General features: G+C 32.5%; 1 protein-coding gene across 3 annotated transcripts in view; it reads left to right on the plus strand.

The window, feature by feature from the left end:
* Positions 1 to 255: 255 nt before the first annotated feature.
* The window catches only part of LOC131675578 (RNA-binding protein 1-like), a 304658-nt gene continuing 288809 nt past the window's right edge, over positions 256 to 16104 (plus strand). The window contains exon 1 of one of the 3 annotated variants that reach the window (XM_058954608.1): positions 256 to 397. The gene's annotated coding sequence lies outside the window, so the exon portion shown is untranslated. Of the gene's footprint in view, positions 435 to 483; positions 620 to 16104 lie in introns of those variants that run through there. The other 2 variants (XM_058954609.1, XM_058954611.1) reach the window with 2 other exon arrangements.

Here is a 16104-nt window from a genome sequence, read left to right on the forward strand (position 1 = left end):
AAAGCATTTGAAACTCATCCAGCTGATAATTTTTTGTTTCATAATTTTTGTTTATGGTTTCCAAAACAACGGAGCTGTCGCTAAGACTGATACTGATTTTCGTTATTTGTCAGGGTTACAATTCGAATAGTGGCGTAGGAACAAATCAAATTGTTTGTTTGCTATTAATTATCATATTTAGAATATTATTTCTTGAGTAATTTTTTAAGTACTTTGAATTTTATATTTTTGGATGACAACTTTTGAGACCTTCCTTTCCAGTCATGTTCCTCATTCTTTTGCTTGCGGCGCCCACCATTTCTTTCTGATTTTAATCCAAGAAAATTTGTAAGTAAAATAATCTTGAAGAATAGGATTTATATACATAAAAGTATACGAAATTCCTAAGAATCTATAAGTAAGTGTACCTATTCAAGTATGAAGACTTTTTTATGGTATTATTGCATTTCATTATTTATTTATTTATTGTAAACAAGTGCGAAATCGCAGAGTAGTCGCTTCATGGCGTCAGTTAGAGAACTTTAATGAAAAAATACTTTTAATGTAATATTATTCTATTCTTAGAATAGCTTCTTTTACTCGTACATTATAAATTATGAATGACGAAGTGAGATGCAATGTAAGACTTAATTATTTCATAATTAAAAAACAACTGAAAAATATGCTTTTCCTTTAAAGTATCTTTTTATATAAACAGTTACGAGAATGTTACTTCTTTTAAGTCAATAGTTTTATAATAATAAATAATTACTTTTTATACCAAATAGTTACTATTTTACGAAAAAAAATTACTATTTTTTTTATTACTATTTCTAATACTATATTTTTCAAAAGTGATATATATACCTGCTACAGTTTTATGTTAAGTATTGCTAGTGAGAAATACCTTTATGACTATATGCTCTAAACATTGTAATTTTTTTATTCCAATAAGTTTGCATCTAGCATAATTTGTATGTACATTTAAAGTAATTTTATTTATTGATTTATAACTTACCAATTTCATCAAATCTTATTATAAAATTTTTAAATTTTATAAGTTTCATTCATGAAATAAATTATAGTTAAAGTTTTCATGAAAAGAGTCAATCTTTTAATTATTTTACAATTGTAAATTTAGAAATAGTCAAATTAAATGAATAATTATCTATAATTTATATTTACATTAATTTTTTATTTGAAAAATATATCATAAAATAGATTCTAAACAGATAAATATAATTGTTTTAATTTATGTCATGATGCTTCATACTTTTGGACAGCTTGGGATCTTGTGAACAAATTTTAATAACACTGATTGTCATTTCTAAATTACATTTTATCATAAAATGGTAAAATAAGAAATTCATCACAATTTTACTTACAGTATTAACCTATAAATACTCCTTTTTTTGGTTTCATAAATGAGAAGATACAATTTTAATATAAATCCCATATTTCACAATGTGAAATAACGACTATTATAATCCTAAACAGAATTCTAGAAATTCAGAATGTAGTCAGAATTAACATTGAAAACTTAGTTTTTTTATACCAAATACCTAGTAGCATGAAATTTTGGTTTAATTGTCATAAAGTTGAATATAGTCCTTTTTAAATTTGTTAGGAGTCGTATCGTAGAAGACAACATTCAGAAACTTATATTTGTATATTTGACATTATTATAGAACACTTATATATTTGACGTTATTATATGACTTATTAACATTATCCTATAACATGTATTAATTCTATTTGAGTATTTAAACTTCATAAATTACTTGTTATTTTATAATGAGTGTCTTAAAGTTATGATTATAATATTTTTTACTTTTGCAAGATTAGGTGCTTGTATGTTATATATTTGTTTTGACTTTTCATATATGATTTTCATATATTATTTTCATATATGATTATTTCATATATTTCAAACTTATTTTGAAAAAAATTATCATGATTTCCAAACATTCTCTTAATTTTGGCAGTTATTCATAACACATGTTAACATTGCAAGAGCGTTATGATGATTAAGTTTGGTTTTTAATTAAAAAATTAATATTACTACCATGAATTCTTAACAGCCTTAGTAAATACAAATAGAATGTCTAAATCCAATATTTATATCCCATATAAAAACAGGTACATAAAGTATAATAAGTCATATTAAAATATTTAAGCTGTTCAAAGGTTAATTAATCCATTAAAGATATATATTGATTATATTAGGTAATAATTATATCAAAGTAATATAGAATGTCGACTTAAAAATACTTCAGCTACTTTAAAAATTTTTAGTAATATTAAAAATTATTTTTTTTTATTTTCCATACATTCTTTTGTAATTGTTTGTTCAAATATTTTAGAATCCATAGCAAAGTATAGAGAAAAAAAAACATATTTATTGCCTTGACCCTTTGAGTGGCAATAGGATGATGTAACTATGAATTGAAGTTGAACCTCCATTATTTAAAGCTTAAAGGGCAGTGAGAAAATGTGATTTATACAGGTTTTTAAATTATGCAAGTTTATCTATATGTAGTATATTTATACATTTTATTATAAATATTTATTAAATGAAGAGGCTATTGTACTATTTTCAGTTTAAAAAATTTGTAACTTATTAAATTTATGAATAAATAGTAAATATTTGTATTATCTTTTGTAAATCATTAAAGCTAATATGTTAAAGCCAAAAATTAAATTTGACAGACAGCCACTATATACATGCAATTATGATCTGCTGTTTGGTTATTTAATATTACAGAATGAATGAATGTCGACTTATGATGAATGACAAAACTAAATTATCAACATTGCACAAGGTTCAGAAGAAATCCTGACTAATTAGACTATGGCTGTGTATCAAATAATTAAATAGAGGGTAATGGATTGAAACTTGCTCATTGTATAAATCATTATATGTTGATAATGTACATTTTAGTCATCCACCATTCCAGACATTAATACACAGGGTGGATAACAAACATTATTATAAAGAACAATGTATATTAATCAAGAATAACTTATTCTATGATACATATTAATAGGTAGGATCTTTATGCTTCTTAACTTGTAATCATTTATGCCTATTTTATATTCACTTTTAGTCAATTACAGTAGTCATTCATTCTCATGAATAATATAAAGAATAATGTGTAGTTATTATATTTAATGAAAACTCCAAATTATTCGAGTTTACATACATCGACATCCTCTTAAATTATAACAATGAAGCATAGTGTACAACTCGAAACGAACATCCACCTACCTGACGTTTGAAACGAATTTAATATCGCATAAGGACGGTGTCTAGGTTATGCGCACACCCGCACGCACGCACGCACGCACGCATACACAAACAACGGATATCCTCAGGATCTCAGGATCATAAAGGTTGAACTATCACGGGAGTACCGCAAGGTTCAATAAAAGGATCTTTCCTGTGAGTTTGCATCTACGATGGATTATTGAGATTGAAACTTGGAATGAATGTTCATTCGTTGGACTTGCAGAGGCCTTAGCCCTAGTGGTAGTGGCAGAGAAGCTGCGTAAAAAGCAGAAGTACTCGCAAACAAGACTGGAACTGATCACCAAGTTGCTGTCCAGCAGATTTTTGCAGTTGACAGTGCGAAAATGCAAGGCGATTATGGTTACACGACGAAGGAAGTATAAGATGCTACGCTTTGGGATAAACGCCGAAGTGATACCACTAAAGAAGCAAATCAAATACCTGAGAGTATGGCTGGACAGTAAATGGTTATTTAAGAACCACGTCTGGCAATGAGCACCGAATGCTTTGATAACTTGCGCATCACTCACGACTGATGTCAAATGTTGGAAGGTCATGACTGGAGCGCAGACAACTTATTTCGAGTCATGGAATTGATCCAGCTATATAGGATTTCTACGTGAACAGATCGCACTCTATTGCACACTAGAGACAAGCATACCCATGTGATATCGATAAACTATAGTGTAGTTTCTAATGATTGTTTCTAACTAAATCTAATACTTCAAAGTGTTTGGTTTTATCGTCTACTGAGGATTGCACTGGTAGAAGAATACACCGCTGCAATAGAGTAAAAACATATGTGTTTAAAAAAATTTGTTTCCCGGCTGTGGCTAGGTTATAACATGCTGATTTCGGTCTCACTGGGCAAAGAAATAATATATGACCCATGGCCTCGATATTATCAAGTTCATAGCGTGTGTAAACGTAGACATCGCTTCGGATGTTAATTTATATGATGTCGAGGCTTCGCATTGAGTGTCGATTCGCTTGCGTTATGGACTTACCAATACCTTCGAGGCCTTGAGTTATAATCTACTATTTTTGTCCTCAAATAACCTATGTAGTGGATTTCGTCAAGGACACCAAAAGCAAAATAAAAGTGTCAGGCAAATACCAATGAGCTTCTTTGATAATTGGTTTTAAGTCTAACCAGAAAGTAGTCTAAACTACATACATAACAGGCATGATTTTCAATGATGAATTTACAATAATTTTGTGGACAATGAAATATCTTTAATTCAATTTTGATAAGGCAGTTGTCAACTACGTTAAAAAGTCATCCAAGAACACGTGAATTGATAAAAAATATCTGCAGTCACAAATTCATGAAGTAAACTAATTTGACGAAAAATAAGAACACCTTCATTTATCTGCAAAATAATGAATAAAATAAGGAAAGAAATAATGAAGAAGAGACTAAAAACTAAAAGATTGATAGCATAAGAAATACGGCATCTGAAGAAAGATTTTCTAGAATCAGAACAAGTCCCATTCTGATTCAACTTAGAAGCATTTGGTTGTCTTGCTGACTCAACGTCTAACCTAATATACATTAGGTTTGAGACTATTTCGATGATCTTAAAAACAATGCCATACTATGGTCTGTTGAAGACTTTCACCTATACCTTTTAAAAATATTTAAAAAAATAGATATACTTTCAAATGTACAGAAGAAAAAATAAACATTAAGACAATGTTATGTAACGTTCATAAAGCTTCTCCCTTCTACTGCCAAGTCTACTGTTTCCGGATTAGCTTAAAGACATTGTAGAGAAATAACTTCGTTCGAAAAACAATTCGACGTCTAACACAGAAGATACTTCACAATGAAACGGTTAATTGGACCTGTTACAAATAACACATGCAGACAGTTTTTTGATTATAAACAAAAAGATTTTTTTATGATGCAACTCTCAAAGTTTTGACCCATGTTATAAGGCTTTTCATTAAGATATTAAATAAAATAATAGCAAAATAATGCATGATAAATAAACATGGCAACACCGCATCATATAGTGGTTATGAAAGCGGTCATGCGCACGCGCACCCATCAGCGGCATTTTTCAAATGCATTTGAATACTCAGTTCGCACGGAAATTACAGATGATTTTACATTGCGCTGCATACCATAAATAATTATTACGTGAATTATGTATCAATATAAATTATACATATAGCCATTCCGAATAATTTCATAAAAATAAAAAAAATATATAAATTGTCCATAAGAAATATAGAATTTTTATTCATAAAACTTACAATATATCTCGTATATTTGAACAAATACGTTTAACGCTTTGATATTTTAAATAAATAACTTACAAATCTAATATCACGTTGAGAATCACGTAAATTACAATATCACATCATCAGCATCCTCCACGATAATCATGATAAATGTTTCCAAATGTTCGAGAATAGCGTCTAGAATTTCCTTTTTTTTTATTATTGTTGCCTTTCCATTTACTTTGCCTTGCAAAAGCTCTGTAGCAAATTCTTTATTTTTTATATATGCATCAATTAAATCTTGATAAGTAAAATTTTCTTCGGATAATCTTTGGATCATTGTTTTTGAAATATCATCTTTCAAAGGTATAAAGGAATTTATGTTACTTCGACTACGCTCTTTTTTATCGAGATAGATGCAGATACTATCAAATGTTCCATTTATTGCTAGTAAATCACTCACGTTTAGAAAATTGTTCGCTAGTTTTTCTAAAATATGGACATCAAACATAGCATCATGAGCTTCTGAGCAAGAAACATTCAATTTGCATGCTGCTAATGTTGTTAATTTGTGATTATCTACATCGATGATCTTTTTTCTGAATAATGGCAGAGTGTCAGTGAATCCTACAATAATACTTTAAAAATCTTTCAATAAACCACAACTTTTCACCAAAATAATTAATCGCTTAGAATCAAAATCACAGTTGTGAGCAACTAAAATACATTTTTTACCTAAGCTTTTTAAGAATTCTAATACACTAGATACAACAAATGCTTTGGTGTTTGTTACAACTTGCTCGCCATTTTTATATAAGTTTTTATTAATCCGTGTCAGTTTATGAACTTCCGATGATTTCGGATTAATTGGTCGCGTTGGTGTGATATAAGAACTGTATGATTGTTCATCACATTTTAAGCAGATTTGTAGTACGTCATCTTTGAACATATCGAATCCTGCAGTTTCCAAATAAAAAAAAACTATTTTCGTATCATTGCTATTAATAATATTGGAGCTATCTGATTCATTCGACTTTTCATTGGCATTTTCTTGAACTAAGTTTTCATTATTTGTGCAACCTTGTGGAGTTGTAGAATTAGTGATATCAAAAAGAGACATATCACTACTATTTGATGTTTCTTCTTTTTTATCAGTGCGATATTTTAATTGAGAACGCAACTGTGTACGCATTATGCGTTTCTTTTTTCCATCAATACTTGATTCTCTAGCCTTACGTTTTGAAGCACAGTTGTTTGTACGTTGGATGCGCTCTGCAAGTCGTTCTGTCGTTTCCAACCCTAAAGCATGAAAAATACTATTTATGTAAGCTTCCCCATAATTTTTTTGAACAACTGTACAAGCAAATCTGTAGTCGCACGATTCGCTCGTGCTGTAACATATTCTTTTAGGAGCTTTGCTACACATTGAATTATTTAAGCTCTCGTTAGCTTGTGAAGAAGCCGCCATTAAAAATTTTGTAGCATTTGCAGCTAGCTTATCAAATAATACTTTCAGCTGTTCATATAATACTGCATTTTTCATTTGTAACCCTACATAATTTTCTGTGTCTTCTTTGGCTTTACACCAAGATCCACAGTTATCGTGGCGATCAAAAGTATGGTCTGGAATATTTTGAATTGCAGCTCTCATTTTCTCTAAATCGCCAACATTTTGCTTTACTGCATAACTAAAATATCTCTTCAGAGAATTTATAGTATCCTGTTGAAGTTCTCGATCTGGATCTTGGTTTACTTTTGAATTAATATTAAAAAGAGCGTTCTTAACTCCTTTTGTACTATGGTTCATATCTGACTGCCTAATAATCATGTGAGTAGCTTCCTTTTGTACAGTACTAAAACTGCTGCTGTCATTGTCTGCGGTAAAAACGCCAATCTCAACATTGGCAGCTTGTAAAAGTTTACTTTCAATGACAAGCTTGCGAGCACCCTCCGCTTCCATAGACAATCATGCTCTTTATCAGTACCATTTTTTTCATTGCTGTCACACTGACGACATTTCCTATTGAATGATACGTAATCCAAAACCATACCACTAAGCATTCCTATCAGACATCCATACCCATTCAAACTGTCATAATTATACCCGTTAGAACGCTGGCTCCAGCCAAAATCAAAAGAAACAAACAGTCTTACAAATTCGACCTCTTCACCATTTATTATTTTGGTATAAACTAAGAAATCATCTGGAGTATCAGGAGGTCTGTATGGAAAGGAAAAGAGAGTGACATGTTATTTTTTATACTTACAAGTTCATGACTTTTTTGAGAGAATATATTAATAATAACAAATATTGTATTAGTGTATAAATGTGTATATATTTATATGTATATTTTTTACAAAAAAAATACATTTTTCAATTGATTACTTTCTACTTAAAACGATTATCTAACTTAAAATATAATATAAAAAATCTTATTATTTGCATGATTACAAGTATAGATAAAAAATAATGCTTAACCTACTGATTAAAATAGTAATAAACTAAAATTTCATTCAAAATATTTTTAGACTAAAATAAGTTAAAAAATCTAATTTTCTACATGATTATACTTATATATAGCGTCATCAATTGAAACCTGATTTAAAAATCATTAGAAACACGTGTGTTAAACAGTAAATTTGAAGAATGTTTTGTTTAGGATTGTTGTGTGAGAAAACTTACAACATGGCTTTAAGTTTGTCTAAATTTTCAAGTGTTAATGCTCGTTCTAATTCAATGGCATACTGGCAGCTCGTTTTCTCCACATCTTCAAGAAATGGACCCACTAATCTCTCTTGGTTTTTGTAGGCATTTTCTGATAAAAGAGGTATTTCAAAAGTACTTAGAAAGGTATCGACTTGACGATGTCCAATACCTGCACGCATTGCTCCTGTAAATAGTAATATTATTTATTAATTACTTATTGAACGTACACTATCATTAAATAAACTGAAAAATAATACTTGTGTGTACCTATAGGCAACTTTGCATTGATTTCAAAAACTTTCTTGCTGCTACCAAGAATGTTTGTCATAGGTCCGCTGCGGACTTTGGTAATTTCGGGACACCTGCTACACTTGCAGTAAAAATATGAACCAAGACCATGAATCGTTTCATCAACAATATTTTGAGTAAATAATCTTTGATTGCATCCATCACAGTACATCTGTTTAGACATATATTTCAAGTCAACAACGCGCGCTCCTTGGACAGGATAATTTGAGGTTATGTCAGCCTCCTCAGTTTTGGTCTCTTCTTTAGTTGAAGCAGCTTCGGGAGCAACAAATTTTCCTTTGTTTTTAATACCATTTTCTGATTGACGTAACATATGTTGATAAACTTTTTTCGATACATATTTTCCTTTCCAGTGATATCTTTTACGGCCACTCATTGCTCGTTCATAATAAACACCGAGAACATATGCGAATACCACTGTTTATTTACATGGTGTGCTCAAGCGCGACGTTGCCAAGTTTCAAGAAACCGTCGGTAATATAGGTTACTTCACGCAGAAAAAAGAAACAGGGAAACGTCCTTAAACGTTTTGACGTCGAATGTTGTGTCAAGAGACTTCAATTAATTATTGTTCTACAAGAAAATTAAGATATATACCATAGACACGCTAACCCAACTTCAACCTAAATTACATCATCCCCACGAACCGTTAGAACCCTTATAAACTACCCTTACTAACCCCCAAGCAGGCTCACCCACCGTACCTTGGGTAGAACGAGTTTAATCAACTGCTTATCTATAAGAAAATTAGAATCTCAACCACAGATAGGCTAACCCATTTTAACCCTGATATACCTCATCTTCACAAACCCTTAAAACCCTTATAAACTACCCTTACCGGAGGAGGGGTATATCAGAGACAATGTGAATGTTTTATTACAGAAAAGCAGTTGATTAAACTCGCTCTACCAAGGGTTAGGTGGGTTAACCTGCTTGGGGGTTGGTAGAGGGGGTTTATGAGGGTTCTAAGGGTATCTGGGGATAGAGTACATGAAGGAGAAAATAGATAAGCCTATCTGTGGTTGAGAGTTTAGGTTCCTTATAGAAAAGAAATCGACTAAACTTCCTATACCCAGATTTAGGTAGGTTAGCCTGTTTGGGGGTGGGCAAGGGTGGTTTTTAAGGGTCGTAAGGGTTTGTGGAGATGATGTAATGTAGGCTAAAGGTTGGTTAGCCTGTCTATGGTATATATCTTAATTTTCTTGTAGAACAGTAGTTGATTGAAGTTGCTTGGCACAAAAGTCGACGTATGTTCTGAGTGGTACAATATTCATGAAATCGAAAAACATTAAAATGCAATATCTCAAAGAAAAATGAGCTATTTGAGCAATTTCTACGATATTTGAATGGGCTAGGCTGTTTCTTTAAGATATCGTTTGTAGATTTTTGTGTATAGATAATGTGGTGGTGCTACGGTTTTGTATCAAATATAGGTAAAAATCGCCATTTTTACATTTTTAAGTTAGGATATCTCAAAATCCTGACATGCTGGAGAAATTTTGAGGCTGAATTCGGTTTCAGCGCCAAAAATTCTTCGGGAAACCACGTATGCAAAACCATATCGTATGTGCAAAAATCGTGTCGGACTGTGTTATCAGTGGTAAAAGATCATTGGTATTGAAAATCGGGGCAATCACTTGCCTAAAATAATACTCCAGTATTTTCACATCTGGTAGAAGGTCTAGGGCCATATTTTTTACCTAGATAAGGTATGGTATTGATCTAAAAAAATGAATATGAATAAAATATAGATTTTCTTATGAAATTGTGATTATCTATGTCGATAATTGTTGATACATACCATATATGAAGTTTCTGCATCATTTAAGCTCATAATTTCTAGGTCATACTGGTCCGATGTATCCTTCATGTAAACTCTGAATATACGCGTGCGTGCGTTCGTGCGTGCATAATCTAGCTCCCTCGATAATCTAACAGTTGTTCATCAACAGTATACTGACTATTTGCTTTATAATTGTTCTTGCAGTTTTCAATAAATACATTCCAAAGTTGATAAAGCGGTCATTTTTATCTCTTGTGCGTTTATCATTATAACGTATACTACTTAATAGAAATCCGAAGCGTTGTCGTGAAAATACACATCGATAAATTTATGTCGTTTTTCTTACTCCATGGACGATTATCGTTGACATTTGCAGATTTTCACAGACCCGCATAATAGAAAATTCCCAAATACACTCTAATTTCCAACTCTGTATGGCGATAATAATTTTCCACTTTGTTCTCGGCAATGAGCATTCAAATTTCAAATTGGTTTTTGTGACAATAATGTCAATCATGTTTTGGGTAAATAAAAAACTCCACATTTCTTAGACAGTATTAGCGTCTGAAGCATTTACTTAAGAACTCGATACTGGTGGTTGTATTGCAGGAGAAAGTCAATCTATACAAAAAAGAAAATATTACGTTAATATGTAAATATGATTAAATAATATATAGAACGAACTAAAATTCTTTTGTTTCATTTACTATAGAGTAGTTGCTCGTACATACCTGAATGTCGAGAAAGAACTCTTGTGTTCCAAGCAAAGCCATTTTTGTTCTTCAACTTCGTGTTCAACATCCTCAAGCACGTGCCTGAAGAAGCCATTCGCTTAGATTTGCGTCTTCCACGTCTACATTATCATTACTGTGATGTTTGTTAAAAGAACGCGAAGAATCAGTACTTTCTTTCACATCCATCTTCTTATTAGATTGGTGTGAAAGTTTCTTTACAATCAACAAACAATTCTTCGCGTCGAGTTTGGTAGAAGCAAGAGTCGAGTGACGTTATCTATAGTCAAGAAGAAGGACTCGACAGTTAAGAAGCAAGCAGTGAGTCAGTCAGCTAAGACCGTCATCGGCCAAGCGAATGCGAGGAGGAGTACGGCAGAGGTTGTCGGAGGAGAGCTGACCAAGAGGAGCAAGAAGCCGAGGAGAGAGCTGCCCGAGGGAAGAAGACGATGCGCCTGTAAGGAAGGTGGCCACCACTTGCAGCTCATCGAGGAGCCGCGGCAGATAAAGGTCAAGTGCTCTTCTAGATTCTCTCTCTCTCCATCTCTCTCAGACGTGGCGACTATTGCGACGATCCTTTGTGCCGGTATCCGCGCCGTTGCTGCGGTGATATCTCGCCAGGCAACGAGCTGACTGATTGTCGGGCTTCGTTGTACAATAGATTAAGTTATTGTGTAAATATAGAATACGATTTGGAATTTACGAGTTCTTTACCGCTCTAATTTCCCTTTCTCTTATTTCTAATCCTCTCTCAATTGTTCAGAGCACTATTGCCTCTCTTCCCCGCCCCAAATAATTGGTGATAAGCCGTATGTCTCGTTACATATTTAAATAGTTATTTATTGAAAAATTGTTTGCAGTATAATCTATTTTTCTTATCTCACTATTCACTCAATACCGATATTATAAAGTTAAAAAATAAGTTACTACTGCGAGGATCTAGAAAGAAGACACTACAACATACACGAGTAAATCAGTGAATTGCTAAACACAGACTATCAAGCTCAACTTGCAAGCGCGTACAGCTGTGCTTTATTTTAGAAGAAATAAAACGATCGAAAGAGTGTGTGTGTGTGTGAGAGAGAGAGAGAGAGAGACTAATACAAAAACGATGTAACATAAAACGAAGCACAAGAGAACAGAATATACACGATCAATTTTAGAGGAGAAAAGTTTATAATGTTCCTGTATTTTTATTTATTTTATAAAAACTAAATAGGAACATTTTTTTAAACAAGTAAACAGAAGAAGTATACAGAAAATGTATATTTGAACTATACAGCTCATGACGTGAAATCGTATATCGTCACTCCATTTAACAATTGTTACTATTAAAGCGGTATATATTTCTATAAAAAATAACTAGTAAAATAACTATATAAAATAACTAGAAAAAAATCATTTTCGAACGTACTTATCAGACATGGGTCCAAAAGACTCGGATCTATTTTTGGACAGTTACCAAAAGTAAACTAATGGTACTAGCATTATGTTAAATGGCCTTAAGGGTTTGGGTGGTTAAACTCTTCAACTATCGGCGAATGTTGCTACAGACCAGTTGCTCATTTATGTATTTTAAATTGAGGTATAAAAAGGTTCTAGGATTTCTGGACGCAGTGTGTCAAGCAAGGGTTAAAGTATATAAAAATTGAACTCGAGCTTTTGATTGATATTGATAAGTCGTATGTATTCGAAAAGGTATACGTGGATGTATTAATCACTGTCGTAATAGATATACAAAGGTTAATAATAAATACATGAGAATAAACTTCAAAGAGAACGAAAAAAAATACAATTTTAATGTTTTTTTGTTAATATATAATTATGGTAATATGTATGATGTTCATCTGTATGGTTGGACTGACAGTCTTCACATATGAAAATTTAGTATGAATCAAGACCATTTACTATAGAGATTTTTTATATTCCGTATAGTAATGACATTGAATATATTGTAGAAGTAGTGATTAGTTCATTAGTTATTAGTTTATTAGTTTTTTTCGTAAACTATATATTATAACGGGGGGTTTTATTCGGGGCGGAAATAAAAATCTTACCCGTTAAAGAAAAGGATATTCCTTACGTTGCGAGGCTAACCGCCGCCTCGATCAGCTCGTTCGGACAGCCTCAACCTTCTGACCTTTCGCCCCAGAGCCCGTGGAAACCCACACGTGGAGAACACGTGCGGCGATCCGGGTTGCCCAGTGACTCAAGGTAGGGCAGGTTCTGTTATGGGCGATAAGAGAGGAAAACCAAAGGGGATTCGGAAAAAAATCTTAGCCAATTGTCGCAAGATCTACATATTTATTCCTCTATGCCGCGTTCGATTATACAAAGGTAAAGTTGTGGCCGAGAGATTTCGCCGTATATGTCGCGTTCGCGATGAGAGAGAGAAAGACGCGCGCTATCTAATTTCGATATTCGGTCGCGCGCATTTATATCCAATATCGAGGACTTACGTCACGGGAACGAGTCGTTGCAGACAACGGCGTTCTTGACGGTGTCCACGGGTCTCGTCGACTTCTGGCCCTTCCTTGCAGCACTCTCCTCCAGCCGAGGTTTTCCCTGCCCGGATTCACAGTTGCCCGCGATCCTCGACTGTTGCCTCAGATCGCTCTGGGCAATTGGCTGTAATGGGCAGTGGACGATCTTTTCCTCAGCTGTGATTCTCTGCTCCCTTAGAACTATCGGCCCTCCGCACGATGTCGGTCGAGGAATTCTTCAATTTCTTTTCTACGGTCACTTGTCACTCGTGCTTCTCTATCCGCAGGTCCGGACTCGAATGCCACCACGTGCTCCTCCTCTCTTCACGCCTCGTATACGCCGGCCGGCGGTCTAATCGCTCTTATTTCCCTTTCCCTTTTTCTTACTGTCCCATGTTGCGCGCGTTTAACACGCGCTGACCAATGCCCTAATCTCTCTCCTCTCTCCCACTTTCTTCCGATCGTTCGTTTCGCGGGCGCTTTCCGTTTCCCCTTCTCTACTTTATTCTCGCGAGTCGACTTCTGAGTTGCCCCACGCGATGGAAGCGCTTAGGCTCTACTTTCAACAAGCGACACTCGTTACAATATTTAACAACAAATTTTCCAAGAAAAAAAATCTCTTGATATTAGTCAAAGAGTATCTTAAAGTTATTTCAGAAAATTCTGATACAATTTTAGAATTTTCGAATACGGGACTTTTCGAAAATTCGAAAATTTTCTCTGATCAATCTAAAAAAATTTGAGGGTTATCTTTAATCAATTTTAAGATAATTTTATTCCTAAAAAGTTTTTACAAAAATCTATAGTTTTCGAAAAAAAAATTTTTATATTGGTCGCCATTTTGTTCAAACAAAAAATTTTCATGTTTGGGAAACCTTACTGTTATTTATTTTAGACCATCTATATATGTTTTAAGTATATAAAAAAATGTTAAGAGATCGAAATGTCGATTTGAAACAAAATCGTTCAAACGAAAAATTAATGTTTTTTTTATTTATTTTTGATTTTTCGATAGCAAAACTTTGTTTGCGAGACTTTTCACCAATACCGTTAGAAATAGAACCTTCGAAAACAGAACACAGTGATTACTGAATTTTTTGGTTCAAATTCATGAAGTAGTAATAATTTGAACTCAGCTCTCGAAAAACCGTCCTGTGGACGTTAACCCTTTAACGTCACATGGACACTTTTCAGATGTACCTTCTTCGAGTTCATTTTTTACCATGAAAGCTCTTAACAAAAAAATTTTGCGGTACCTTACCTACTATTTTTGAGGTCGCTCTTTTCAATGGTGCAATTCAAATTTCATAAATGTTGCATTTTTAAACATGTTTTTGCAAAACAAAGTGAAAAAACACAAAAATTTTAGTCTTACTTTTTTTGGAATACTGATTTTCACCGTGTTATCTTTATATTTTTGTATTGAAAATGATATTAAACATGTCCACAATTATTGTACTTTCGATGTATGTGCTAATTTTTTTTCTACTGATGTATACATTTGCAAAAGCGTAGTCGAAGCAGTAACAAATTCTTGCAAATTTTAGAATACCCCAAATCTTACATTACAGCTTGTTTTTTACAACCATCATGCAAGATATATATGATTTCCAACATTTTTTTGGATACTGATTACGAATTTGTTATTATTGTTGTAAAATTAATTTATTTAAACAATGTGTTTAAATAACTTTTACAAAAAGTTGAATTTTTATAAAATTTCAATTAGATTCGTAATCTACGGGAAAATATGAGCATAAAACATGTATAATCGATACCCATTGTTTAAATAATTATGTTACAGTAATCACAAAAACGAAACTTTTTACTTTTATATTTAATGTGCATGTTATACATGGTTTTCAAGGTTTCTGCGGTCAATGATGTCGAATTTCACATTATTTTAGGCAAAAAATAAATTTTTAAACTATTTGTTTAAACAAAATTTTAAATAATATCTAGCTTTTTTGAAGTTGAAGCTAAACTTGTAGTTTATTGAAAGAAATGTGTAGAATATTTGTCTTTATTATTTGTTCGATTAGCTCGTGTTTTTAATTGTTAAAAAGTGTTATAATATAAGATAATAACACGCTCTGCCATCGTTTTAATTTAATTGTGAATTTCCTTGAAATAGTTTACACAGAAATGAGTATCACACTCCTTACAAAATTTCTGCGTCCTCACTTCACACTTTTCTTGTGAACAATATTTTTTGTATGCTGGCGTTATAAAAGTATGATTTTTGAACATTTTCCTGGATTGATTAGATATTAATTAACTAGATATTGTTCACAAATAGCTGTTGCAAAATCTTTAGTACCTAACTATTTTTTCCTTGATTTGCTGTATTGTATCAAATCGTGGTATTGGTTATTGATCCCTGCAAAACTCTAAGAAAAACTGGCCATATCCATTTTTTTGCTCGAATTATTGACATTAATTTATTACAGTGCTGATCATGCAAGTCAACTCCACTCATGAAATTATTATATCCTATAACTACATTGGGAAAAGTTACTGTAACTTTTTCTTTCTTGTCCTTATTGTAGCGTTTTACATTTGACACAGGTGTAACATCAGCAGCTATAGAAACA

The sequence above is a fragment of the Phymastichus coffea genome, unplaced genomic scaffold (assembly GCF_024137745.1).
Source record: "Phymastichus coffea isolate CEN01 unplaced genomic scaffold, Cenicafe_Pcof_1.1 PCOF00026, whole genome shotgun sequence".
NCBI classification, from domain to species: Eukaryota; Metazoa; Arthropoda; class Insecta; order Hymenoptera; family Eulophidae; genus Phymastichus; species Phymastichus coffea.